The sequence below is a fragment of the Odocoileus virginianus genome, chromosome 9 (genome assembly GCF_023699985.2).
Source record: "Odocoileus virginianus isolate 20LAN1187 ecotype Illinois chromosome 9, Ovbor_1.2, whole genome shotgun sequence".
Taxonomy (NCBI): domain Eukaryota; kingdom Metazoa; phylum Chordata; class Mammalia; order Artiodactyla; family Cervidae; genus Odocoileus; species Odocoileus virginianus.
In genome coordinates this window covers 2,247,823-2,274,243 of record NC_069682.1, presented here as the reverse complement: position 1 = coordinate 2,274,243, position 26,421 = coordinate 2,247,823, and the positions used below count along the sequence as shown (strand labels likewise).

General features: G+C 39.3%; 1 protein-coding gene and 1 non-coding gene across 5 annotated transcripts in view; one reads left to right on the top strand and one right to left on the bottom strand.

Annotated features, from left to right (window-relative positions):
* PAK5 (p21 (RAC1) activated kinase 5) overlaps positions 1-26,421 on the top strand; it is a 399,298-nt gene that overhangs the window by 12,397 nt on the left and 360,480 nt on the right. The gene's annotated exons all lie outside the window — the stretch shown is intronic.
* Positions 8,503-8,611, bottom strand: LOC139036850 (small nucleolar RNA SNORA1). Its single transcript, XR_011489712.1, has one exon. It is a non-coding gene; the product is annotated as a small nucleolar RNA SNORA1 (small nucleolar RNA).

The window sequence follows — 26,421 nt, the reverse complement described above, 5'->3', positions numbered from 1 at the left end:
AACCACTGTGGAGTCTGCCTGGGACTGTGGAGCTGTCCACGTCCTCCACATTCTTGCACGTGGTTCTGGTGTAAGGTGGAGTTTCAGACAAGGCAGTGAAGAAAGGAAGGCGACCTCAATGGAGACAGGCTGCCTTTATTCAGGCAAGGAGGGGCAACAGCCGGTCTAAGGACCAGGCTGAGCGCACAGGATCAGGAAGCCTTTGTATTTAAGGGGAGGTTTAGTCAGGCAGGGCGTTCTGGGTAATCTTTAGCTGAGATGGCAGTTTGCGGATGAACAGGGGCGGGGGATCCTGGGCTGATGCAATCTGCCCAGAGTATCGGGGTGGGACTTAAAGTTCAGTTTTGTCATCCCTGAAGTCAGGTGGTTCAGCAAGGGCCCTTGAGGCTGTTATCTTCTTTGTCCAGGCCCGAGGCCTTTGAGGTCTTTATCTTCTTTTCTACGCCCGAGGACTCCTTCATTGGGAGACCTCTCAAGGCACTCATGACAGTGTTTTTGCAGCTGCTTTCTTCCTTGACTCCCTTCTTGTACTACACTGATAATTCCTAAGGAAGGTACCTGGTTTCATCATCTTTGAGTCCCCTAGCACCTTGCTTTATGCATCCATACTTAAGTTCTTCATTTTTAATAGAGTTTGTGGATGAATGGATGTTACCTCGGCTAAAAAATGAGTACAAATGAAGAAGAGTAATGCCATGATTTAAAATTCTGAAATGGAACCTCACAATAATGTGATCCAAGTCATTTACTTTAAAATAATTTTCTACTTTTGATAAAAGAAAGATGCATGGAAGGAAAGATTAATTCTCTGTTTCTAGTTAGAGGCAGATTCTAATATTGGATATGGATATAAAGTAAACATTCTATACATACTCTAAAATAATGAAGCAAACTGTTAGTTAAAAGCTACCTTTCCAACAGTCAGTTAAGTTCAATCGGTTAGTCATGTCCAACTCTTTGTGAACCCACAGACTGCAGCACGCCAGTCTGCAGGACACCAGCCTGTCCATCACCAACTCCTGGAGCTTGCTTAAACTCATGTCTGCTGAGTCAGTGATGCCATCCAACCATCTCATCCTCTGTCGTCCCCTTCGCCTCTTACCTTCAATCTTTCCCGGCATCAGGGTCTTTTCCAATGAGTCAGTTCTTCACATCAGGTGGCCAGAGTACTGGAGCTTCAGCTTCAGCATCAGTCCTTCCAGTGAATATTCAGGACTGATTTCCTTTAGGATTGACTGGTTTCATCTCCTTGCTGTCGAAGGGCCTCTCAAGAGTCTTCTCCAACATCACAGTTCAAAAGCATCAATTCTTCAGTGCTCAGCTTTCTTTATGGTCCTAATCTCACATCCATACATGACTTTGGAAAAACCATAGCTTTGACAAGATGGACTTTTGTTGGCAAAATAATGTCTCTGCTTTTTAATATGCTGTCTAGGTTGGTCATAGTTTTTCTTCCAAGAAGCAAGTGTCCTTTAATTTCACAGTTGGAGTCACCATCTGCAGTGATTTTGGAGCCCAAGAAAATAAAGTCTGACACTGTTTCCATTGTTTCCCCATCTGTTTGCCATGAAGTGATGGGACCTGATGCCATAATCTTCATTTTTTGAATGTTGAGTTTTAAGCCAGCTTTTTCACTCTTCTCTTTCACTTTCATCAGGAGGCTCTTTAGTTTTTCACTTTCTGCCATAAGGTTTGTGTCATCTGCATACCTGAGGTTACTGATATTTCTCCTGGCAAGCTTGATTCCAGCTTCTGCTTCATCCAGCCCAGCATTTCATACACTGTGCTCTGCATATTAGTTAAATAAGCAGGGTGACAATATACAGCCTTGATGCATTCCTTTCCCAATTTTGAGCCAGTCCGTTGTTCTATGTCTGGTTCTAAATCACTTCTTCACCTGCATATAGATTTCTCAGGAGACAGGACAGGTGATCTGGTATTCCCATTGTTTTGATCCACAGAGGCAAAGGGTTTAGTGTAGTCAATGAAGCAGAAGTAGATATTTTCTGGAATTCTCTTGCTTTTTCTGTGATCCAGCGAATGTTGGCAATTGGATCTCTGGTTCCTCTGCCTTTTCTAAATCCAGCTTGAACATCTGGAAGTTCTCAGTTCATGTACTGTTGAAGCCTAACTTGGAGAATTTTGAGCATTACTTTGCTAGTGTGTAGAATGGATGCAATTGTGCGGTAGTTTGAACATTCTTTAGCATTGTCTTTCTTTGGGATTGGGATGAAAACTGACCTTTTCCAGTCCTGTGGCCACTGTTGAGTTTTCCAAATTTGCTGGCATATTGAGTGCAGCACTCTAACAGCATCATCTTTTAGGATTTGAAATAGCTCAGCTGGAATTCCATCACCTCCACTAGCTTTGTTCATAGTGATGCTTCCTAAGGCCCACTTGACTTCACACTCTGGCATGTCTGGCTCTAGGTGAGTGATCACACCACCATGGTTGTCTGGGTCATTAAGATCGTTTTTGTTATGTATGGTTCTTTTGTGTGTTCTTGCCACCTCTTTTTAATATCTTCTGCTTCTGTTAGTTCCATGCAGTTTCTGTCCTTTGTCATGCCCGTCTTTGCATGAAATATTCCCTTGGTATCTCTAATTTTCTTGAAGAGATCTTTAGGCTTTCCCACTTTATTGTTTTCCTCTATTTTTTTGCACTTATCACTTAGGACATCTGTCTTATATTTCCTTGCTGTTTTGTGGAACTCTGCATTCAGATAGGTATATCATTCATTTTCTCCTTTACCTTTTGCTTCTCTTCTTTTCAAATAATAGCATAAATAGACCCAATTTTTTGAAAAACATTAAGAATAATTATTTGATTTCTGGATGCAACTTACACCTACTGTTCTTTTGTCCCAAACCTGGTATGAATATTCTTGGTTGGTGATGTGACTTCTGATTAAGCATTTATTGATTTTTATACTGAAATCTGGGGTTTTATTCAGTTCTGCCCTAACCTTTGGTACTTGTTTCCTTAGTAACAGATGTGCTATGAAGTGAGAAAAACCAGGAAGCTTGGGATGGAAATGAATGAAAGTCAGTGGTCTACCAAAGGTTTCCCCAGTTTGGGATCCAGGGTCTCGTGTCAAAAATATGATCACGTGTTTTTGAGGAAAGATTCTCAGAAGTAGAAGATTCTTGGGTGATAACCACAGGGCCTTTAAAGGCAGCATATAGATAGTCTCCATGGTAGCAGTGTGTGTTTACTCTCACAGGGACCCCTGCTGCAGTGCCTGTGTTGGCATATAAAACTGATACGTCTACACTGGCTGATAGAAACACTCACCGCCAAGAGCCCACTAGCAACTGGGAATCAGGGAGCTGCAAACCAGAGAACAGCAATGGCAGACTTTTACTATCCATGAAATATAGCTGAGCTGTCCTTTTAAAGCTGGAAGGTGAAGGAGAGCACTGTGAATTCTGTTAGGTACTAAACATTTGACAATGCCAATTTAGAGCAGTTTCTAGTCTTATACCCTAGATGTGTTGTGATTGGCACACGTAGTATGACATTTCTCCTAAAAATTCAGAGTTGAGGATTCTTTAAAAAACAAATCATATAAACACAAATACAAAATTTGGCAACATCGACCATGTTTCCTCATGGCAACCATCCCCTGTGGCTGAGGAGCTCAGTAGCAGCTGCCTCCACCGTAGATAAGATAATGACGTATTCACTTTGCTGCAGTCCCCACTGCTCCCTAATGTGTGCTATCTGGCCATTTTACTTGTATAATTACCCTTTTTAGTCCTTAACATCTTTTGAATTTATAATCTTTGAATCAGAGAAGATTGCTCTACGTTTTGGGATTCTCTTATCCTTGTGTATTGTTCCTTCTTCATGCCATTTCCTGAAATGAGCCAGTTTATTTAACTGTAAGGTGAATGACATTTTAGAAAGATGCATTTAAAAAATTCCATCCTAGAAAAAATGTCTTGAGTTAAGTATTCTGTGATGGTATGAAATTTGAAAGGATAGAATTTGTGGATATTTGATGGGAATATTTGCATAGTTACGTAGGCTTCAGCAACTAAGTTTTTCAATATTTTTTCAACTTTGGATGATTGTGAAAAAAAAAAATCCTGTTTCATTTGAATTAAACCAAAATGGAAAAAGAAATCATATAGTCTCGAGATGGTTAGATGGCATCGCTGACTTAATGGACATGAGCTTGAACAAACTTCAAGAGATAGTGAAGGACAAGGAAGCCTGGCATGCTGCTTTCTATGGGGTTGCAAGGAGTCAGACATGACTTAGCAACTGAACAACAATGAGAATATCAAAAGGATGTTATCATATTTCATAAGACATTATAATATGGAAAATCTAAAACATTCAGAATGCAGACATGCCCACAAAAGTAAAGTAGAACCTTATAAATGATATGCATTCTATAGAATGGCTAAAAAAATCTCAAAATCAATATTGGAATCCCCTAGGGTGACAGAGAATAATGATATCCGTGTGCCTTACTAAAAAGTAATAATATTAAAAAAAGTAATGAAAAACAAATGAAATAGAAAAGTCCAGAGCTATCCCCAGAGGTTTTATTTGCTTGAGCTAGAGGAGTGAGAGAAGACTTCAGAAAGTGGTCCCGCTCCCTTTTTTTCCCCAGACCTCAATTTTGTTTTAAATACAGAGCACATCGAAGGGAATTTTCTACAGGGTATGCAATGGCTGTAGGTGTCACCAGAAAACAGAAAAACCTTCGGTCTAAGTTAATCACTTAACAGCTAGGATTAAAATGAAGAGGCTAATGGGATCTCCCTGTTAGGGTGGTGTCTGCTTGCTTCTGCTTTGTCCTTTGATAGATTAGAGGAAAAATAGGAAATATATTACAGTTACTGTCCCCAGCTAAGCATTCATCCATTTAGTAGGCATTTATTGTGCACCACTGTGTTTACTTTGGGTGGACCTTAAGCAGATGGGGACACATCAATGAACAGAGGTGAAAATTCCTCCTGAGTAGGAATAGACAGACAGTAGACAATAAACATCATAAGGAAGTGCATAGAATGTAAGAAGGGGATTTGTGCTTTGAAAAAATAGAGTAATTAAGAGGGCTCAGAAGTGCTGAGATGCTGGCAGGAAGGGGTGCAGTATTAAATGGAGAGTCGAGATAGTCCACATTGAGAAGGTGGCACTTGAAGGTGGAAAGTGAAGTACCTGTGTAAACTACCCTTGTTTCATATGGAAAAGCATCACTGGCAGAGGGAGCCCCATGCAAAGGATGGGATGCCCGGCTGGTTGAGGAAGTGCAGAGAGGCCAGTGTGGCTGGAACAGAGTGAATGAGGGCAGGAGCAGAAGGAGATGGAGTCAGGGAGGAGAGCAGTCACTGGAGAAATCTGAGCAGAGTTCAGGAGCTGACACAGTTTAGATGAGTCACTTTGGCCTCTCATGAGAGGGATAGAGGATGAAGTCTGGCAGACGTGATAGGTTTCAAACAAGAGATGATGATGACTTGACTAGGCTTGTAGCAGTGACAGTTGTGAGGAGTGACCCGATACTCATTTATCTTTTTTTTTTCTGCGCAAAGTGTAAAGATTTTTTTTTAAATTGCATGTAATATAGGCAAAATGGTTTACTTATTTTTTTGTAAATTAATTAATTTATTTTAATTGGAGGCTAATTACTTTATAATATTGTGTGGTTTTTGCCATACATTGACATGAATCAGCCATGAGTGTACATGTGTCCCCCATCCCTCAGGGTCATCCCAGTGCACCAGCCCTGAGCACCCTGTGTCATGCATTGAACCTGGATTAGTGATCTGTTTCACATATGATAATATACATGTTTCAATGCTATTCTCTCAATCATTCCACCCTTGCCGTCTCTCACAGAGTCCAAAAGTCTGTTCTTTACATCTGTGTCTCTGTTGCTGTCTCACATATAGGGTCTTTGTTACCATCTTTCTAAATTCCATATATTTGCATTATTATACTGTATTGGTGTTTTTCTTTCTGACTTACTTCACTCTGTATAATAGGCTCCAGTTTCATCCACCTCATTAGAACTGATTCAAATGCATTCTTTTAGCTGAGTAATATTCCATTGTGTATATGTACCACAGCTTTCTTATCCATTCATCTGCTGATGGACATCTAGGTTGCTTCCATGTCCTAGCTATTGTAAATAGTGCTGCGATGAACATTGGGGTGCACGTGTCTCTTTCAGATCTGGTTTCCTCGGTGTGTATGCCCAGCAGTGGGATTGCTGGGTGCATGGTAGTTCTAGTTCCATTTTTTTTCAGGAATCTCTACACTGTTCTCCATAGTGACTGTACTAGTTTGCATTCCCACCAACAGTGTAAGAGGGTTCCCTTTTCTCTGCACCCTCTCCAGCATTTATTGTTTGTAGACTTTTTGATAGCAGCCATTTTGACCAGCATGAGATGGTACCTCATTGTGGTTTTGATTTGCGTTTCTCTGACAATGAGTGATGTTGAGCATTTTTTCGTGTGTTTGTTAGCCATCTATATGTCTTCTTTGGAGAAATGCCTGTTTAGTTCTTTAGCCCATTTTTTGATTGGGTTGTTATTTTTTTGGAATCAAGCTGCATGAGCTGCTTGTGTATTTTTGAGATTTATTCTTTGTCAGTTGCTTTGTTTGCTATTACTTTCTCCCATTCTGAAGGCTGTCTTTTTACCTTGCTTATAGTTTTCTTCATTGTGCAAAAACTTTTAAGTTTAGTTAGGTCCCATTTGTTTATTTTTGCTTTTATTTCCATTGCTCTGGGAAGTGGGTCATAGAGGATCCTGCTGTGATTTACATCAGAGTGTTTTGCCTATATTTTCCTCTAGGAGTTTTATAGTTTCTGGTCTTACATTTAGATCTTTAATCCATTTTGAGTTTATTTTTGTGTATGGTGTTAGAAAGTGTTCTAGTTTCATTCTTTTACAAGTGATTGACCAGTTTTCCCAGCACCACTTGTTAAAGAGATTGTCTTTTCTCCATTGTATATTCTTGCCTCCTGTGTCAAAGATAAGCTGTCCATAGGTGCGTGGATTTATCTCTGGGCTTTCTATTTTGTTCCATTGATCTATATTTCTGCCTTTGTGCCAGTACCATATTGTTTTGATGACTGTAGCTTTGTAGTATACCCTGAAGCCAGGCAGATTGATTCCTCCAGTTCCACTCTTCTTTCTCAAGTTTGCTTTGGCTAATTCGAGGATTTTTGTATTTCCTTACAAATTGTGGAATTATTTGTTCTAGTTCTGTAAAAAATACCATTGGTAGCTTGCTAGGGATTGCACTGAATCTATAGATTGCTTTGGATATTATACTCATTTTCACTATATTGATTCTTCCACTCCATGAACACGGTATATTTCTCCATCTATTTGTGTCCTCTTTGATTTCTTTCATCAGTGTTTTATAGTTTTCTATATATAGGTCTTTTGTTTCCTTGGGTAGATTTATTCCCAAGTATTTTATTCTTTTCATTCATGGTGAATGGAATTGTTTCCTTAGTTTCTCTTCTGTTTTCTCATTGTTAGTGTATAGGAATGCAAGAGATTTCTGCGTGTTAATTTTATATCCTGCAACTTTACTATACTCATTGATTAGCTCTAGTAGTTTTCTGGTGGTGTCTTTAGGGTTTTCTATGTAGAGGATCATGTCATCTGCAAACAGTGAGAGTTTTCCTTCTTCTTTTCCAATCTGGATTCCTTTTATTCCTTTTTCTTCTCTGATTGCTGTGGCTAAAACTTCCAAAACTGTGTTGAATAGTAGTGGTGAGAGTAGGCACCATTGTCTTGTTCCTGACTTTAGGGGAAATACTTTTAATTTTTCACCACTGAGGATAATGTTTGCTGTGGGTTTAGGGCAGAAATAAATGAAAGAGAAACAAAGGAGACTATAGCAAAAACTCAGCAAAACTAAAAGCTAGGAAAACTGTTTGAGTCAACAAGTTTTTAAGGAATTTCACATATTCTGATTCTGTCCACTGCCAATCACCTTAGTTCCTCCAAAATCATGATCTTCAAAATAAGATTATTGTTGTTCAGTTGCCAAATTATTTCCAACTCTGCAACCCCATGAACTACAGCATTCCAAGCTTCCCATAGCCCTTTCAAAAAGGAGTTTTGCTCAGTCAACAGCTGTCAGTCCATAATTCTTTTAGTTGGGCTTTGATGGGATACAGACACACTTCAAAATTCCTTACCCATAATCTTTGGGATCCAGTTTCCTCAAGCAATTTACTTTAGGATGCTAGGAGTTAAATATAGCAAGTACATTGCTGTTCATTACTTCATCTTTTCTAATGTTGAAAAGCCTTGTTATATCCAATTTTTACTCATGAAATTGAAAAGAAAGTTTTAATCACTCAGTCGTGTCTGACTGTGACCGCATGGACTATAAACTTCCAGCCTCCCCTGTCCATAGATTTCTCAGACAAGAATACAGGAGTGGGTAGCCATTCCCTTCTCCAGGGGATCTTCCTGACCCAGGGATCAAACGCAGGCCTCCTGCCTTGCAAAAAAAAAAAAAAAAAGTTAAAGGTCTCATTGTCACCACTGCAATAAAATTACAGTGATGGAAGCAAAACCTGTGTTCTCAATGTAGCCGTGTTAATTTTGCATATATCTTGAAGGTGGTGTTTCCTCAGGATTTGATCTGAGTTAGGAGACAGACAGGAGTTGGGAATGATGCTAAGGTTTTTTTGGCCTGAGCAACTCCAACAATGGATTGTCTTCAGCTAAGCAAGGGAAAACTGGGAGAAGTACGTTCCTGGGGGAGAAATCAGAAGTTCAGTTTTGAATATTAGACACCCCACTGGGATGGCAGTGTTGGCTGTCTGGGTACCAGCTGTCGGGAGTCCTAGGCATGTGGACTTAAAGGGCTCATACATCCATCCTTGTTATCCACTAGCCTGTTCCTGAAAAATTTCACAGATCTTTCAGAAGCTGTCAAAGGCTCCATCCTTTGCTGGCCAAATGTGAGTGTACTGGTTGGACCATCTGTTGTTGTAGATGAGGACATCATGTGTACATTGGGTAATAGGGCACTGAGTCCGAGTAAGGTGCACTCAAAGTCATTTCCAAATGGATGAGATAATATACATGCTGAAATGGAGTCTTAGATAATTAACCATGCAACTGTTAAATGCATCTAATGCTGAAAAATGGGACAGGAGTAAGGCTACAATTGACCTTGTGATGCATCAGGAAGAATGATATATTCCCCAGGAGTAAATCATTTACCCATGTAATGCAATTGCATTCTTTTAGGGCAGTAGTGGACCATTCGGTCAGCCATATCCTCCAAGGCATTAATGGAACTTTGTGTCTCAAATAATGTGGCTCATGCCATGGTCATTTTTAAGGGAGGGAACAGATATCATCAAAGTAGAGAAAGTTGGAGGAAAAAAAAAATAAAAGTTGTATATATTGCCATGGATAATAAACATGATTTTGAGTCTAGTCCTTGCTAGAAACCCCAGACTAAAAACAGTTTTGCATGGAGAAAAAAGAGTTTGTAACAGGTATGCTAAGGGCAGAGGAACAAGTCTTGGTCATTTTTATATGTGGGTATACAATAAGTGTTGGTGGGGTTGTTTTTTTTTTTTTTTTTCTTTTTTGGCCATGCCATGCAGTATGCCAGATCTTCCCCAACCAGGGATCAAACCCATGCCCCCTACATTGGGAATGTGGAGTCTTAACCACTGAACTGCCAGGAAAATCCCAATGTTGGTGAATTTTAATTGCACATTGAAATGTACTTGATCAGTTAGAACTGAGGAATGGATATTGGGCAAGCAGTTAGCCAGCTGGGCAATATTAAAAAATAACCCAGAAAGATTCCCTTGATGAGAATGTAGCAGTTGGGGTAGTTTAGGATGGTCGGGAAAGTATTTTAAAAGTGTCCATCAGCTTCAAACAATTGTGGGGCAATAAGGGTATTCAAAGTTGATGAAATCTTACCAGTGATTGCCAGTAGGGTATTCAGGCTTAACAGACCCCAGATCTTTGTCTTCTTAAGATAATAGCTGTTAAGCCTTGGATTTGAGGTATGGTTTTTAAAAAACTCATCCTCACTGGTATGGCATGGAGCCTTCTAGGTTTTTCTCACATCAGACAGCACCATAGCTGCTGGAGTTTTCCCATCTGTGGCAGATTAACCTGTAGAGCACCCTTTCACAATTTCTGGTGTTCCTAAAGGAATAAAGAGGAGAAATTTGGGGAGAGCTGTCAGAGTCAGTGGAAGAGTAGTCCTGATAGGCTTTGGAGCATCAGCATTGAGTCCTTTAACATCGCTGGTGGCTCGAATCCTTGAACCTAAGTGTTGCCCTTTCTAGATGGGCTTCCCTGGTAGCTCAGCTGGTAAAGAATCTGCCTGCAATGCAGGAGACCCCTGTTTGAGTCCTGGGTTGGGAAGATCCGCTGGAGAAGGGATAGGCTACCCACTCCAGTATTCTTGGGCTTCCCTGGTGTCTCAGATGGTAAAGAATCTGCCCGCAATGCAGGAGACACAGGGTTCAATCCCTGGGTTGGGATGATCCCTTGGAGAAGGGAATGGCTATCCACTCCAGTATTCCAACCTGGAGATTCCACGGATTTCCAAAGAGTTGGACACGACTGAGTGACTTTTACTTCTCTTCACTTCAGACAGAACTTCCAGGTTCACTATCCAGTTCCTTTACATGCATGACGTCCATGTCATAAAGCTAAGGGAGCATCATCACCATCTGGTCCATGGGAACAGGGCCTCCTGGAGTGCTGTAGTCCACAGCCTGCTTGGCCTTCTGCTGAGTTTCCGCTTGCCTTGCCATTGATTTCATCCAGACTCTGATGGCTCAGCATACCATGTGAAAGTATTTTCTGTCCTCTTTATCTCACTCTGGACTGTGAGACGCTTCAGGGAAGAAGTTAGATTTTATGTGTTTATATTAATAATAAAGCCTCTCACATGACACCCTTCACACAGAGTTGCTCAATAAATCTTTCCTAAATAAAGTTGACCTTTGAGCAACACAGGGATTTGAGACCCTCCGTCCAGTCAAAAACCTATGTATAATTTATAGTCAGCCTTTTTTTTTAAACTGCCTTAACTTATGGGATCTTAGTTCGTCGACCAGGGATTGAACCCGTGCTCTTGGCAGTGAAAGCACAGAGTCCTAACCACTGGACCAGCAGAGAATTCCTTTGTCAGCCCTTTTTATATGAATCCTTTGTATCCTAAGTTCTGCATCCCTGGGTTCAACCAACTCATGTTAGAACTGTAGTATTTGCTGTTGAGAAAACCAGCCTGTAAGTAACTTATGTTGTTCAAGGGCCAGCTGTACATGAATGAAGAGTGATGTTGTGACTTGTTGAGACTTGACTAAATATTTAACCTGTTATTGTCCCTTATCCCAAACAGTGATCCCCATGGGGATGCACATTGCCTTCATTTCTCCTTTGAGGATGCTTCGATGGTGAGCAGCTATTAATATATAAGGAGACAGGGAGTGAAGACAGTTTTGGAAGGTATAACTGAAATAGGATGTTGGATTGAGGGAGAGCATTTTCTATAAAAATTGATGAGATGAGCATGTTTAAATGTTGATAGGATGTATTCAACTGTGAATTAGAGGTGGACTTGTATAGTTGAGAGACCTGATAATTGATGCTTGGAGATGAACTCAGAGTACAGGCACAAGGAGGAATAGACAGGACACTTATTCTCCTGATGCAGGAATGGAGGAGCAGATGAGATAGATTCAGTGAAACTTGGTGGGTGGGAAGCTCAAAGTTTCTGTCTGAAGTCTTTAAAAAAAATCTTTGAAGGAGAGAAAGTTATTACTCAGTTTGAGGAAGAAGGCTGTGGTGGTCACATTTACGGTGATAGTAATCTTAAGGAGACTGGAGAGGATGTGAAATGGTTTGTGTAGAAATACAGAGTCTGAGGCAGTCTATTCAGAGATCCTAACATTTTTAGGTACTTCCATCAATTTGTATGAATGAAACTCTTACATTTAAGAGATTAAACTGCAAATTAAAATTGTAAGTATGCATTTGCTTTGTATCTACCAGAAAATAGAAGTTTGCATGTTAAGTTGCTTCAGTCATGTCTAACTTCTTGTGACCCTATGGACTGTAGCCTGTCAGGCTCCTCTGTCCATGGGGGATTTTCTGGGTAAAAATACTGGAGTGGGATGCCATGCCCTTCTCCAGGGGATCTTCCCTACCCAGGGATTGAACCTGTGTCTCTTAAACATCTCCTGTATTGGCAAGCAGGTTCTTACCTCCACCTGGGAAGTCCTAAAACATAAGTTTAGGCCAGTTTAATTAAGAGAAGTCTTCTGCACCAAGGTGAGGTTTGAATTTTATCAAATACTTTTAAAGAAAATAAGCTTTTCTTTTCCTGATCTTTATCTCTTGATTCAGGCTAAAGTTATATTTGCAGCCAGATGCTATGGGAAGTAGAGAATGAATGTCTTCAATAGGATTCTCTTGTTTGAAAGAGACTCAACTCGAAAATCCAGGCCAAAGGGTACCACGCAAACCAGGAATTTATTCATCTGTATATCTGAAAAGTCCAGAGGTACAGCTGGATCAAGAGCACAAAACTATTATCACGTTGTCCTTTCTTCCCCGTCTCTCAGCTCTGTTTGTTTCTTTGTGGGCTTCATTCTCTGGCAGGGTCTCCCATTTTGTTGGCAAGATAACCTCCTTCCCCACACCCATTCCCAGTGCTCTAGGATTAGATTCCAGGTCTCAGGTTTGAATCCCAGTAGTACTTTTGTAGGTCAGATGAGTGTCCATTCCTCATCTAATTCATGTCTCCTGAGGGAATGTTTGTTTTTCATTGACTCCTTGGGAGGGAGTCCAAACTCGTCCCTGGAGTCAGAAGTCAGAGTAGAATGACTTTTCCCCAAACCATCTGGATAGAGAGTGGGAAGAGAGAAGACCCATAACACTTTACCCTCTGAGCCACCAGGGAAGCCCATAATGATTATCAGGATGCCATTATCAGAAGCAGGAACAGTGGATGTGATCTTGAAAACAGTTTTTTTTTTCCTTAGAGTGGATAAAAGTCAAATTGCCCAATGTAATTATATTCCTTACAAAGTTTTCTGACCCAGTGCATTTTCCCTGGCCACATATTTTGGGCAGAGTTAATTGATTGGATTCATTATATTTGAAAATATCTATTTTTCCTAGAAATAGCAGCTTCCAAAGACACTCCACATAGATTCTTTTCCCTCATCCTCTTATGATCTTCCCTTTTCATCTTGGTGTCCTAATTTTGCCATTGTACATCTGCTTTTCTATTTTGGGACTTTGGTAAGAAATAGATTTTTGTGGATATACTGATTTAGTATGAAATTATAATGAAAGTCATTTGCATATTCAAAAACTCTCTTAATGAGAGGAAAATCAGTGATAATTGCAACCTAACTGTTTCTCAGGGAAATTAAGTGGGTTAGTAGGAGCATATTGACTGTTGCATGGAAGTAACATGAAGTGTATACATCCAAGCCCTCAACTTCTGATGATTTCTTTTTTTGACTTTCTAACACAGAATATATTTTCCTCTCTGTGATTTGCTATTGTGTTGTCCTTTTAGCTTCATGTTTTATTAGGTTCATCTCTTGAATGAGATCAATTGGAAAGTACTTTGGTAACTACTGTTATTTTGGCTATTATTATTTAGTTGAAATGATGTCCAGTCACTTGTTTGTGTTATTACTACAGCCCTGTTTGCCAGCTTAGGTTCTACTTCAACATTGTACACCTAACATTTTGTTTGGTTTGGGATGTTCATGCATTCTTTTTTTTTTATTGTAACAATATTTATTGTTTATTAAAGCCTTTAAAACTGGTCAACATTTAAAAAAAACTTTAAAAATGTAACTAGATTTATATTTATGTCATATACTGAGGTAGGAATAATTGGAAGATGTTTCTTATGTATAAGGAGAGGTTGGAGGGTGTCCAAATCTAAGTATTGGACTTACTGGATTTGATGTCCTTGTGATACATTTAGATGAGCAGATGTGTCCATCTGAAGTTAGGGTAAGAACTCTAGAGATCAAAAGAAGACAGCCTATAAATAAATGTTTTTAAACAAAAGGGTGTGATCTATAGTTGAAAAGTGTATAAATCAGGCTCTGGAGGTTGGGATGCACATAGAAGGTATCTGAAATTAGGACACTGTTCCAGCTAGGATTATGGGACTGTGGTCTAGAGATATGAGTGGTTGAAGTTATCTAAGGATTATCCTAGGGTTATGTACCCTAGGGTGGGAGTGAATGCACAGCTCTTGAAGATAATAATTCCTGCAGGTCCTGCTCATCTTCTGGTTCGACATGAAGCCCATCACCTCTATGGGCTGCTTCCTGCAGATGTTCATCATAAATACATTCCTTCTGGTGGAATCCTCCGCCTTTGTGGTCACGGCTTAGGACTGCTATGTGGCCGTCTGCCTCCCACTGCACTAGCCATCCGTCATCACAGTACCATTTGTCATCAGTGCGGCCATCTTCATCATCCTTCGCAGTTTGCTGGCCACACTGCCTACACTAGTTCTGGCTGCCAGACTCAATTACTGTGCCAGCAATGTGGTGGGAAACCATGCCAGCATTTCTATAGCAAACTCTCCTGTGGGGTATTCACCTGAATAAGCTCGACCAACCTGGGAGTCTTTGGTGCCTGCTGGGTTCTGATCTGGCCCTTATCTTGCTATCCTATTGCTTCATCTTGAGAAAGTGGCAGACTTGGAATTCTGTCTCATTCCAGCCTCTTTGAAACCATAATGTTTCCAGTCTTTTTTCATGGGATTTTATCAGATAAATGTTTTATGATGATTCCATCTGTCCATTCAGAGATTAAATATTAGTGGCCTGAGGGACATCAGGGTTTGTGTGCATCTGTTCATGTGTATTTGCTTTCCCTAACATGGTGTGCATTGTTGGTTCTTGCACATCCTTAGTCTTCTATAAAACTTGGCCCTGTGAACTGGTGGTCCCATGTTGATGGATTGACAGTTCAGATTACCCCCTTTCTCTCCCTTTTACCTCCTTTTGGATTATCTTCTTGAAAAATACATATATTTCTCCACTTTCTTCTACAGAAAAGAGAAGATTTAAGTTCTCCTTTCTTTCCAGAAAATAAAGTTTTTTTTCTGAGATTATTTTCTTCGACCAAAAGGCATAAAGAACAGTGAGCAAAAATATATTTGAAGGGGGTGTTCTTTCTGAATTTACATTTTTCTCTGTTTTCCTTTTCAAAAGAAGCTCAGCCTTCTTTAATTTTCACAACAGAGCTGAATATTTGTTTGAAAATGCCAGCTGAATTTTGTATGACAAAGGTAGCTGATGATTTTATGATTTTTATGATTTTATGATGACAAAGGGTCAGCTGTGACCCTGCAGGGAAGATTCCAGTACTGGAGTCTGGTTATGTCTGCCCTCACCTTATTCATTCTCATTGCTGAGGGCTTCAAATTCAGTGCTTCCTGCTCAAAGAGCAGGATGTCCAGCCTCAAATAACCAGGCAATCCCTATCGTATCATGTGACCTCATATTAATTTTATTGAAAATATTTTTATTAAGTATGAAACAATGTCATTTTCAGTAATATGGATAGGCCTAGAGATGATCATACTAAATGAAGTATGTCAGAAAGAGAAGACAAATACCATATGGTATCACTTATATATGGAATCTAAACTACAGCACAAGTGAACCTGTCTACAAACAGAGACAGAGTCACAGACAGAGAACAGATTTGTGGTTGCCAAGGGAGAGAGCGGCTGGGAGAGAGCGGGAGTTTGGGGATCAGCAGCTGCAAACTACTGTATGTGTCATGGGTAATCAACAAGGTTCTGCTGTAGTAGCCGGGAACTATATTCAATATCCTGTGATGAACCACAATGGAGAAGAATATATGTGTATATAGGTATTATACATAGATATGTAATATATATATACATATTTAACATTGTAAATCAACTATACTTCAATAAAATTGAAAAAATAATTTTATTGAAGATTAACATATATACAAAAAGTACAGGGATCTTAAGATGGAGAATGTCATCAGCCCCCAAAAGCCCTCCTGGTGTTCCCTTGGAGTTGTCATGAGCTCAGGGTAACCGCTGTCCTGATCTCTATTACCAGTGACTGCAGTTTGAATCTCAGAGGAAGTCCTTATTTGGACCTGGATTTGTTCCTTCAGTGTTTCATTTCTGATAGTCTCCTATGTTTTTATATGTAGAACTAATTTATTCATTCTCAGTTCTGTATAGTGTTCTATATAGTTCTATATAGCATTCTATACAGAACTGAGAATGAATAAATTAGTTCTGCATATAAAAGTACATATATATATATATTTGGACTTCCCTGGTGGCTCAGATGGTAAAGCATCTGCCTACCATGTGGGAGACCTGGGTTCGATCCCTGGGTCAGGAAGATCCCCTGGAGAAGGAAATGGCAACCCACTCCAGTACGCTTGCCTGGAAAATCCCATGGACGGAGGAGCCTGGCAGGCTACAGTCCACAGGGTCACAAAGAGTCAGACATGATTGAATGACTTTGCTTCACTGTGCATATACCTAATTTATTTCATCTGTTCTGCTGTTGATGGGCATTTACTCATTTTCAGCTTGGGGCTATTACAAACAATGCTGTGATGACATTCTTGAATATATATATTTTGGTGAGCACTGTGGGAATTGATTTTAATTCTGAAACTACATGGTATAAACTACATGGTATGTATTCATTTAAACATTTTCTAACTCCACTCCCATTAAAATCTAGTCTTATACAGGTAAAGACCTTGTTTTACATTTTTGTCTTGCTTATGTTTCTCTTTTAGCTTTATTTCCAGCATAATTGTTATAAAATAATCCATATATATTTTTACACTGAGTTTTGATAGAGGTATACACCCATAAAACCATTACCACAACCAAGATAGTGACACAGTCACCCCCAAAAGTCTGCTCTTGCTCCTTATAATTGCTCTCTCCTTCTTCTCCCTGCATTTCCCATCCCAGGCAACTGCGAATTTGCTTTCTGTCACTTATACATTAGGTTGCATTATTTAGAATTTTATGTAAATTGGATAGTAAATAATATATTTCTTTTCTTTCCACTTAGCATAGTTACTTTGAAAGTCATGTTGTTGCATATATCAACAGTTTATTTCCTGTTGTTGATGAGTAGTATTTTACTGTATAAATATACTACAGTTTATCCATTCATCTATTGATGGACGTTTGACTTGATTCCAGTTTTTGTCCATTATAAATATGCTGCTAGAAATGTTGACATATAAAACTTTCATGCATGTGCTTTCACTTCCCCTGTGTATTGTATCTAAGTGTGGAATTGCTAGGTCATATGATAGGTCAACTTAACTCCATAAGAAACTGTCAGCCTGTTTTCTGTGTAAGAATTCCAGTTGTCCATATCCTTCTCAGCACTTTGAACAATTTTTTTTTCATTTTATCTCATCTAGTGGGAGTGGTGGCATCTCATGGTTTTAATTCATATTTCCCTAATGGCTGATGATGTTGAGTGTTTGTAATGTGTTACTTGACATCTGTACATCTTCTTTAGTGAAGTATCTGTCTAAACACTTTGTTCATTTAAAAAATTGGGCTGTTTTTCTTGTTGATTATGAGGTTTTAAAAATATGTTCCAAATAAAAGTCCTTTGTTACATCTATATTTTACAAATATTTTCTCCTAGATTGTAGCCTGACCTTTTAGTCTCATAACAGTGTATTTTGTCTTAATATTCTATCACCAGGAACTAGAGCAGCGTTTAGCACATGTTGGCACTTAAAATTGTTTCTTGAAAAGCAGATTTAATGAAAAGCCCCTAGCAAATAGCTTCAGTTCCAAACCAGGCTTGACCAACCCCAGAACCTTTCATCTTAATCAATACATTATTATATATAGGCATGTATACTATAATGAAGTATATTATAATGAAGTAATATATATTTACTTCTAGGAATTTTGTATGTAAAAGAGAAATAATAGTTAACATTTTGAGTTGTTGCTTTGTGCCAGACCTTGGTCTAGGCACTTTTTGTTCTTTAAAAAAAAATACATATATATATATATATATATGTGAGACTATATATATATATATATATATATATATGTATATATAGCTTCTTATTCCTTAAAATACATATATAGTACCTACATGTGAGACTATATATGTATTTTAAGGAACAAAAAGGGTTTAGACCAAGGTCTGGTACAAAGTAATGACTGAAAACATCTTATCGATAGTATCGATTTTCCAACAACTCATAGGTGGGATTGGAAAGTTAATTTTAGAAAATAAGTAGTATATGGGCTTCCCTTGTGGCTCAGCTGGTAAAGAATACGCCTGCAATGCAGGAGACCCCGATTCAATTTCTGGGTTGGGAAGATCCACTGGCGAAGGGATAGGCTACCCACTCCAGTATTTCTGGGCTTCCCTGGTGGCTCAGCTGGTACAGAATCCACCTGCAATGCAGGAGACCTGGGTTCAATCCCTGCATTGAAAGAATGGGTTGGAAAGAATAAGTAGCATATAGACATTAACTTTATGACATTTATACTCTCCTACTTTAGCTCCTAGTGTAGTCAGTAAAGAATCTGCCTGCAGTGCAGGAGACCCAGGTTCGATCCTTGGGTTGGGAAGATCCCCTGGAGATGGAATTGGCAACCCACTCCAGTATCCTTGCTTGGAAAATCTCATGGACAGAGGAGCCTGGTGGGCTGCAGTCTATGGGGTCGCAAAGAGTTGGGCACGACTGAGTGACTAACACTTTACTTAAAGTTTTAGGCATAAAAGTACTATTTATTAATAATACAGTTAGATAATGAGACAAAGGCCTGAGTACATTTGTTATCAAGAAATCACAATGAACATTTTAATCTGATTTTTAAAAGAAATATGTCCTTTTTTTCCATTTCTTTCTCTCCCTCAAGGGAAGCTGCTTAGTAGATTAGTACTTTGGAGTTTTTGGTATAAATTATCTCCTGGTTTACTGCTTACTGGGCTATCTAGGTGGCTCAGTGGTAAAGAATCCTCGTACCAATGCAGGAGTTGTAAGAGATGAGGGTTTGATCCCTGGGTCAGGAAGATTCCCTAGAGTAGGAAAGGTCAACCCGCTCCAGCATTTTTTGCTTGGAGAATCCCATGGACAGAGGAGCCTGGCAGGCTACAGTCCATAGCATCGCAAAGAGTCAGACATGACTGAGCAATGAAGCATACGCACTTATATGTGAGATAGGTGCTGTAATTGCTAAAATTTGCCCCTTTATAAAAATAAGGACAGTGGTGCTGATGGATATGAAGTTACCTTGTTCCAGGTCACTAAGAGGGAAACTGATGCAGCAAGTGTTTAAACAAGACATTCTGACTCCACAGGCGATGGAGGTAGGGTGTGAAGGAGGTGTGCGGAGAGCTTCAGGGAGCACAGTGGCTTTTCCCACCACCCAGCTTTGTATTGCTCCACTGGCTGTGTGAGCTTATGATACCTCAACGTTTTTGAAGAGTATTCAAAGATAACGTTTTTAAAAGAAATACATGCATTTCGGTTTTGGGCTGCATACTTTAAAGACATAGACAGACATGTAGCTACAGGATTGGCTGAGTTTCTAGTTGCAGAGACCAGCTTGGTTGACTGCAGCTATGGTCATTGGGTTCCATGGGCCGTTCGGCTTCACAGGGGTCATGTGCCCCACGCCGGGGTGGACGGAGCCAGCCTCTGGTCAGAGTGCTTCCTCCCCCTTTTCTTCTCTCCATGTTGTTAGACCTGATGATCAAATAGCTTTCAGCGTGCTATTTTACTAGACCATTCTTTATTAATGAAACAAATGAAAAGCTCCTCTGTCATCTATCTCTCTCTCCTCTTTTCTCTAAATTTTGGAAATACATTACTTTTAGAGTAGGTGGGAGACAGAGGATGTATGGGAATTTTAGTAGCTTTTAAGAGTTAGTGGGTGGTCTTTGGTAAGTCTTATCAAAAACTGGATAAGTACTTTTCAAGAAATCAAATTTGATCAGATTTGGGGGCAGAAAAAATTGTAAGGAGGGAATCATTGGCCAGCACTTTATTAACAACAGTCTGGTGCTCATCTTACTCAATTTAAATATTCCACAGTCATTAAGTAGTGCTTAGGCAGCACAGAATGTATGAAAATATGCAGCAAGGCATGCAGCCCTGTAAACCCTTGTACTGCTTCCACTGCTGATGTGGCGACCAGATGTCTCTTCTGTGAGCTGCTCTTGGTAGTGTTTCCCAATCACTAGAGTTATTTGTAGACTTACTCCCTGAATATCTCCAGCTCTGTGTATTTGTGTGTGTGTATGTGTATATATATGTGGGTGTATATATATGTGGGTGTATATATATGTGGGTGTATTTATAGTGTAACTTAACTTTGTAGATCTTTGATTCATCTATGTCAAGAAATGCAGAACCTGACTTTATAAATTTTTGTTAATCCATATTAAACTAATTTTCTATTGGGGTATTAGCAGATAGAGTGCATTTTGCAAGGAGATAATTTTAACAGGTCAAAATATTATTTCAAATTTGGTATAAAGAGATGGAATTATAAATTGTAGTGTCTGGAGATGTCAAAAAAGCAAATATCTGGAAAATTAAATCTAGTAAATGCTGTCTTTGATACACTCTTGGTTTGTCTTGCTGATATTTGTGTCTTTCTGAAGGAGTAGCTGTCAACTTTGGCTACATGTTGAGTCGCCAGGGAAGCTTCATAGCCTTATAGACATAGAAAACAAATGTATGGTTATCAAAAAGGAAAGGGGGGGGATAAATTAGGAGGTGGAGGTTGGGATTAACATATACACACTACTGTATGGAAAACAAACAAGGGCCTACTGTATAGCACAGGGAATTGCATTCAGTGTTTTGAAATAACCTATAAAGGAAAAGAATCTGAAAAAAATATATGTATATATATATTTTGAATATATATATATTGAATATTTGAATATATATATGTATATATATTTTTGAATCATTTTGCTGTACACTTGAACACAAAATTGTAATCAAGTATACTTCAAAAAAGTAAATAAAAAATACTGATATCTGAACCCCATTCCCGGCGATTCTGGTTGAATTGATCTGAGGTGTTAAAACATCATGATTTGTGAAAGACCTCCAGGTGCAAAGAAGGCCCAGAGCCACTGTCCAAAAGGAAGAGGAAGCAGTGAGGGGCATCTGTGACCAAAGACTTTGAGCAGCAAGGGTAGCTGGGGAAATATGCTCATGAATCTTGGGAGAAAGCGGCTGTCATTTGAGTGTTATAAGTTAGATCTTCAGTGTTACGAAAATGCTTGTTGTTGTTCAGTTGCCAAGTCATGTCTGACTTTTTGCGACCCCATGGACTGCAGCACATCAGGCCTCCCTGTTCCTCACCATCTCCCAGAGTTTGCCCAAGTTTATGTTCACTGAATCAGTGATGCCGTTCAGCCATCTCATTCTCTGTCACCCTCTTCTGCCTTCAGTCTTTCTCAGTATCAGGGTCTTTTCCAGTGAGTTGACTGTTCACTTCAGGTGACCAAAGTATTGGAGCCTCAGCTTCAACACCAGTCCTTCCAGTGAGTATTCAGGGTGGATTTCCTTTAAACTGACTGGTTTAATCTCCTTGAGGTTCAAGGAACTCTCGAGTCTTCTCTGGCACCATAGTTTGAAAGCATCAATTCTTCGGTGCTCAGCCTTCTTTATGGTCCAACTTTCACATCTGTATGACTACTGGAAAGACTATAATCTTGACTATACGGATCTTTGTCAGCAAAGTGATGTCTTTGCTTTTTAATACCCTGTCTAGGTTTGTCATAGCCTTCCTTTCAAGAAGCAGTTGTCTTCTAATTTTGTGGCTACAGTCACCATCCACAGTGATTTTAGAGCCCAAGAAGAAGAAATTGGTCACTGCTTCCATCATTTCCCCTTCTATTTGCCATGAAGTGATGGGACCAGATGTCATGATCTTAGTTTTTTTTGTTGTTGTTAAATATTGAGTTTTCTGAGAACTCTTCACTATGACTTGTCCATCTTAGGTAGCCCTGCAGGGCATGGCTCATAGCTTCACTGAGTTATGCAAACCCCTTTGCCATGAAAAGGCAGAGATCCATGAAGAAAAATGCTTACAGAATGGAAAATCAGGAAATAAATAGGATTCTGTGGTCAAGGGCTTCCTAAAGTTGGCTAACTCAGGAGGCTTCTTCAGAATAAAATTCCGAGTTTGTGACCTTTCAAGGAGAGTTCTCCAAAGGTGTTTCTCCTACCTTGTGTGTTATGGATGAAGATGTTAGGTAGTTCCATAGCCAAACTTTTCAAAATCATTAACAACTATGCATTTATGCACTAACCCTATAAGAGGCACATTAAATTTGTGATTTCATGAATCTATTTGCAATTTAAAAGCGAGAAAAATTTTAATTGGCTTAAATAGCATTATAAATAAATATACAGATGCTCTAGGACAAAAATATAAGGAAGATGAGCTCTGAATCAATTTAAAAATATAGGGGACTTCTCTGGTAGTCCAGTGGTAACAGTCTGGACTCCCAGAGCCTGTGCTCCCAATGCAGGGGGCCTGGGTTATAAAAACTTTTTTTAAATGTGAGAAATATTGAGCCAGTAAAGACAATGAATCTTAAAAGAATAAAATGACATCATAAAGAGTTCCAGAGCTCAGAGTTTTCAAGGAATTGTTGTTCAGTCGCTAAGTTGTGTCCAACTCTTTGCAGCCCCATGAACTGCAGCACACCAGGCTTCCCTGTCCTTCAGTATCTCCCAGAGTTTACTTAAATGCATGCCCATTGACTCGGTGATGCCATTTACCAACTCATCCTCTGTTGCCCACTTCTCCTGCCCTCAGTCTTTCCCAGCTTTAGGGTCTTTTTTAATGAGTCAGCTCTTTGCATCAGATGGCCAAAATGTTGGAGTTTCAGCTTCAGCATCAGTACTTCCGGTGAATATTCAGGGTTGGTTCCCTTTAGGATTGACTGGTTTAATCTCCTTGCTATCCAGGGGAACGCTCAAGAGTTCTCCATCATCACAGTTTGAAATCATCAAGTCTTTGGCTCTCAGCCTTCTTCATGGTCCAACTTTCACAGCTTTACTGGACTACTGGAAAAACTACAGCTTTGAAGGAATGTTGCTTACCAACGTGGAGGGACCAGGAAACAATGACAGAATCATGCCATGGACCTTCATGAACAGTTTTTTTAAAAACTGGTTTTCAGAAATATGAAGATGACAGTGATAAAGCTCAAAGAAATGACATTCTCAGAAGAAAAAGGAGGGAAGGGATGAGCCTATTTCTGAAGAGGCAGTTGGTAAATAGGAGAAATCAAAGCCATTCAAATCAAAACTGTTCAAGTCTGATTTTTCTAGCAAGTGGAATGAACTGGATCCAAATTAAAGCCCAATTTAGATTAGACAAAAGGTAAGATCCAACTATACATCCAATTAAATTCCTGATGGGAGGGAAAAATGAAGTTTTCTGCCCTTCAGTTGCCTGGGCTGTCACTTAACTTTCTAAAAGCAGATATTTTGAACCCATTTTATGTTCTTCTTCTTCTTTTTTTTATTTCTTTAAATACAGTTATCCCCCAAACCCTGAATCTTGAGTCATCATCATTATGAGGCTGCCAGAAAACATAACACAGTTTTGGATTGCCTCAGCAGAAAAATAGCATCAGCTGTTCTCTGACTGGGTTGCTCAGCAAAATGATCTATTTTTCATAGTCAGTTTAACTTCCCAGAGTCTCTGATTTGGGAGATCTGGTGTGAGGCTGTACTGTTATGTAAGCAACATAGGTATATCTGGTATATATCCTTCTAATGTTGGTTGAGAACTTGGAGGTGATGGTGATGAGGTTTCTCTCCCTGGTCAAGGCACAGATCTTCCTTCTAGGATCACTTGCAAGGTAGAAAGAACAATATAATGAGCATCCACATACCTACCACCCAGCTTAAGAAATAATGTGTCACTAAATAGTTGAAGTCCTTCTATATACTTGTCCCCAAATTGCATTGCCTTTTTTCCCCACAGAAGTAATCACTCATGTAAATTTTAATAGAAGCTTTATTGAGATATAGTCAATATTCTATGCAATTGAATTATTCAGTTTAATATCAAGTTATGCAATCATCACTATAATCAGTTTTAAAACATTCTCATCACTCCAGAAAGACACGTAGATGTTGCTAGCATTCATTCTCCTTTCCCATCACCCCACGAGACTCAGCACTAGGCAACCATCAGTCAACTTTATATCTCCGTGGATTTACCTGTTTTGTGTTGATTCTGTTTGTATGCTGCTGCGGCTGCTAAGTTGCTTCAGTTGTGTCCAACTCTGTGCAACCCCCTAGACTGCAGCCCACCAGGCTTCACCATCCCTGTTCTCCAGGCAAGAACACTGGAGTGGGTTGCCATTTCCTTCTCCAGTGCATGAAAGTGAAAAGTGAAAGTGAAGTCACTCAGTCATGTCCAACTCTTAGCGAGCCCATGGACTGCAGCCTACCAGGCTCCTCCATCCATTGGATTTTCCAGGCAAGAGCACTGGAGTGGGTTGCCTTGTCTGTTTGTATGAAGTTTATAATTTGTGGTCCTTTGTATATGGTTTTTTTTTTTTTTTTCACTTAGCATAATGTTTTTATGGTGCATCCATGTTATATTATCAGTAAATGACTGAAAAATAATTTATTGTGTGGATATACCACATTTTGTTTATCCACTCATCATTTGGTTGACATGTGTGCTCTTTCCGCTTTTTTGGCGGCCATGAATACTACTACTTTTGTGAATACTAGTACAGATTTTGTGTGGACGTATCTTTTCAATTCCCTTGGGTATATATCTAGGACTGGGATTGCTGGGTCATATGGTTACTCCATGTTTTACTTTTTGAAGAATTCCCAAACTGTTTTCCAGTGTTGCTGCACCGTTTTACGTTCCTAATGGAGTTCTAGTTTCTCTATATCCTCATCACATCTTGTTATGATCCTACTGTTTAATTCTAGCCATCCTAGTGCATATACAGTGGAAGCTCATTGTGTTTTTGATTTTCATTTCACTGATGATTAGTGATATGGAGCATCTTTTTACATGCTTATTGGCAATTTATATATTGTCTTTGGCAAAATGTCTGCTCACTTTTAAATTGGATTATTTAGGAACTCTTCCACCTCCATATTTTTTGAGTTGTAAGAGTGCTTTTTATACTCTGGATACTAGATCAATATATCATTATCACATATATGATTTGCAAATATTTTATTTCATTCTGTGGATCATTTTTTTCACTCTCTTGATAGTGTCCTTTGAAGTTTTTTTATAAAATCAGATTTATCTATTTTTCCTTTGATTGCTTGTGTTTCCGGTGCTAAGAAACCATTGTCAGATCTTAAGTCATGAAGATTTACTCTGTATTTTTCTTCTAGGAGTTTTATAGTAGGCATTTGATCCATTTAAAGTTTTACAGTAGGTCTTTGGTCCTTTTTCTGTTAAATTTTGGATAGGCTGTGAAGTGGTGAGTGTGAAGTTCATTCTTTTGTGTGTGGATATCTACTTGTCCCAACACCATTTGTTGAAAATATTATTCTTTCCCCACTTGAACTGCCTTGGCACTTTGCTGAGTATATACCCAAGAATTGAAATCAGGATCTCAAAGAGATAGCTGCTCCCCAGTGCTCACTGTAGCATTATTTACAATAGCCAAAACATAGAAACAACCTAAACATCCATCGACAGAGGAATGGATAAAGAAGCTTTATTCCACCTTGGAAAGGAGAAAATTCTGTCTTTTGTTACAGCATAAATAAACTTGGAAGATATTATGCTAAGTAAAGTAACCCAGACATAGAAGAGCAAATACTACCTGATCCCACTTATATCAGAAATGTAAAGTTGTCAAATTTGAGGTAGAGCATAGAGTAAGGAGTTACCAGGGGCTAGGGGGAGTGGGGGCTCAGGGAGGTTTTGGTCAAAGGGTACATGGTTTCATCTATGCAAGATAAGTCCTAGGAATCTATGACATAGTACATATAGTTAACACTACTGTATTGTACAGTTTTTTTTTTTCAGTTCATTTTTTATTATTTTTTTTTCCATTTATTTTTATTAGTTGGAGGCTAATTACTTTACATCATTGCAGTGGTTTTTGTCATACATTGAAATGAATTAGCCATGGATTTACATGTATTCCCCATCCCGGTCCCCCTTCCCACCTCCCTCTCCACCTGATCCCTCTGGGTCTTCCCAGCGCACCAGGCCCGAGCACTCATGCACCCAACCTGGGCTGGTGATCTGTTTCACCCTAGATAATATACATGTTCCAATGCTGTTCTCTTGAAACATCCCACCCTCGCCTTCTCCCAGAGTCCACAAGTCTGTTCTATACATCTGAGTCTCTTTTTCTGTTTT